The sequence below is a fragment of the Histoplasma capsulatum genome, genomic scaffold, assembly GCF_000149585.1.
Source record: "Histoplasma capsulatum NAm1 scaffold_8 genomic scaffold, whole genome shotgun sequence".
In the NCBI taxonomy this organism is placed as follows: Eukaryota; Fungi; Ascomycota; class Eurotiomycetes; order Onygenales; family Ajellomycetaceae; genus Histoplasma; species Histoplasma mississippiense.
In genome coordinates, this window is record NW_001813975.1 from 917,482 (window position 1) to 920,687 (window position 3,206).

Consider the following 3,206-nt stretch of genomic DNA (forward strand, 5'->3'; position numbering starts at 1 on the left):
TTTTTGCAATTCTGCGAACGACTATCGGGCGTTTTAACTGGTGGAAGAGCGGATTTGGCCATAGCCATATCTTTGGCATATTGTTGGCTTTTATTTCTTTTTGGATGTTGTCATCATATTGCTTGCTTTGTCCGCCCTGTCTTCGTATATCATCCTCATTATTGCACTTGCAGCCGTGGTTGCATGAATTGCTGATAGATGCTATTCGCATGAGCTATATACGGCACAGACTTGTCTGGATACCTGGATATATCATCCCCAGGTTGTTTCGGTCGTACGAGATGTATGTCCGACCTTTAGTCCCCATGCATCTCCTTCGTTTGACTCAATACACCACTCCACCCACCGTGTGTCCCCCTCCCCAGGGCTGGCGCCATTTTGTCCCCTCACCTCTACCATCCCTCTCATGGGCTCCCTCCATATCTTATCGCATGAATTCACTATAATAGACCACATAACTCACCTCTCACATAATCGTCAATCATCCCAAATGAGGCGTCTTCTCCACTTTCTCCATTTTGACAACAAACCACCAAAGCCATCCATGACATCAGTCCCTCGCAAGTAGATTATGCCATCTGTCGTATGTGGCTGCAGCTGTTATTCTAACGCTGTGTAAAACAACTTCAGACGGACCAAACAAGAATAACAAACGAATGCCACCCTTGATCAAGGCCATGCATATCATGTTTTTTATTTCTGGCCGTTGCTATGCGCTCTTTAGGTGTTGCATTTTGTACAGTACATGTACGTAGTCGCAAGCACCATCGCTCACCCCAAGCCCCATAGTACCATCTTTCCGTTTTTTACCCATATTAATGCACAGAGTGTAGCTGGACTCGGCTGGAGGGATGTATATGCAAAGGGCTGGTTCTGGCGGTATAGCTAGAATGGGAGAGTGCACAAGGAATTGGAGATGAGTGTGACAAATGGGAGGGAAACGTTGATGATGGGTGCGCTCCTCCTCTGGATGTAAGAGATTCACGGATTAAGTTGGCTCAATCACGCTTGTATTATTAAAAGTTAATGTATTAGGCTATGTATGTATGTGGATATGGATGTGGATGGGTACGGGTGCGGGTGTGTATATGCAGATAATTGTATATGCGGTACTATTTGCGGGTTTAACTTCTTGGTGTTCATTTTCGTGGATATCTCTCTAGAAATTGAGGGAATGGGAATGGGAGCAGGAAAAGACACAAAATACATGTAATATATTCTTTTTTCATTGTTGTATAGGGGGTAGAAAGGTGAAAACCGGGTAAAACTTGATAAGGAAAATATAATGGAAATGAAATTTTGGGACACAAACAGGAAATGCTGCGAGAAAGGGGGTTTAGGGGAGGTACGCAGGAGAGCGCAGGATTGCGCTGGGGTATAAAAAGTATTAAACATAACTTAAAGGGAACGGGAGAGAAAGGAAAGGCCAGGCAATGGAGTAGAAACAGAAATGTCAAGACATGGTGATTATAGAGAGAAAAAAAGCATAAAGATGCCAACACACCCTAGGGAACAGGAAAATCATCTAGTTCTTGAAGCGCATTCTATCCGTTCGGTAGCAGAGGCCAACGATTTTTTTTTATCACCATCCTGATAAATACCCGCGTACCCGAGATATATATTCTCTCCGTCTCTAGGAGTTTAATTTCGTGCGTTCCATCGGTCCCTCTTGTAGGGTCATTGCATTTTTCAGTCTGTTGCTTAGAGCAAGAGAGGGATATAAAAATAGACAGATTTCGAAAGGAGGGCGGGGAAATCATCGGATGTAACTTCGTAAACTGTTCCAAATACCCAACCAATCCAATCTTCAATCGAATAGTGGACGTCTAGGTAGGTATGGACTCAAGGAATTTATCATTTACGATCCACCAGTTGGATGCCATGTGTTCGAAAGTAAGGTTCAAACAACGGGGTGAGGGCGTAGAGATCTTCCAACGCTTACGATAGTTGGGAAAAAAAAAATCTTAGGTGAGAGTTTAGAGATTCAATGTCCAAATTCGAGTTGTTCGCCCATTCATCGTGATTATTTAAGTCATGACTCATGAGGAAGGATTGACAATCCTTCCGTATATCATCTCTCAAAATTTTAGCTAATATCCTCCTGCGATCCGTCTCCTGTCAGATGACCGCTGCGATAATTCATAGAGGATGTCATTAGATAACAACAATAAACGCAGGGTTTTCACGCTCTCGTCCTCCGTCGGTACCAGAAGCGTGCGGTGTCGGAATCCAACGGAATTTGTGATTGTTCCATAGCTGTAAAGAGGCGCAATAACGATCCTAGAGGTTGAGGAGAGGCAAATTCTGGTGGCCTTGTACCTATCACCGTGCCTCCTTGGTTGTCAATAGTCTCAGTATCCGGGACAGTAACTCCTAGGGTTTCGTTCAGTGTATCAAGTTGTACTTCGCTCGCAAATTCCACCAGGCTCCCGAGTAATCTAACCCAGTGTATTAATATCTCAGGATCTACCACCAAGTTGCTTGGAAGGCGGAATTGTATCGTTTTTTGTTTCGACTGTGCTGGCTGTGGAGGAGCAGGATACCCATTGGGTTGATTTGTGGCTGGGCTTGGCTCTTCCGTAGGGTCTAGGAGCGAAGAGAAATCGTATTTGAAGTAAAAGTGGCTGTTCGGTTGACGAAATTCAGGAAGACTTGGGTTCATTGCATTAACGAGCGACCGCATATCGGGGCATGTGTTCAGGAGATGAGAAGCTAACATGTCAGAAGGACATGAATGGGGGAGATTTGGAGGGAGAAAGTGTGGGTTTTTAAGGGGCGTTAACCATCGCTTCTATCATCCTGTGTTAATCTATAAAGTATGAAAAATGGTCATCGATGAGGGAGGAAATTATGACTTACGGGGTTGTTTTGATGAGCAGGGAAGGTATGCAGGCGGAGCATTCTGTCCACTTCAGGCTCGTATACCAGTAAAATCATGGCAAGGTTGCGGATGGTGTGAAAAGGAAAACCTGCGTTGGGATTTGTGCCGTTTCCTATGTGTACATTGAGACTCGTACTAGGATTGTACTCGGTGTACATGAGTCCGTACCGCACGATAGGGTTATAGTGCTCTGATCTTTGTGAGAATACCCGCTGGAAATCAGCTTCCCACCCTGGGCCCGGTGAATGAAGTATGTCGGGAGAGATGATTTTTATAGGATTGAGTTACGTCTGGGGTATGTAGTCAAGCAAAAAAACTTATTTTC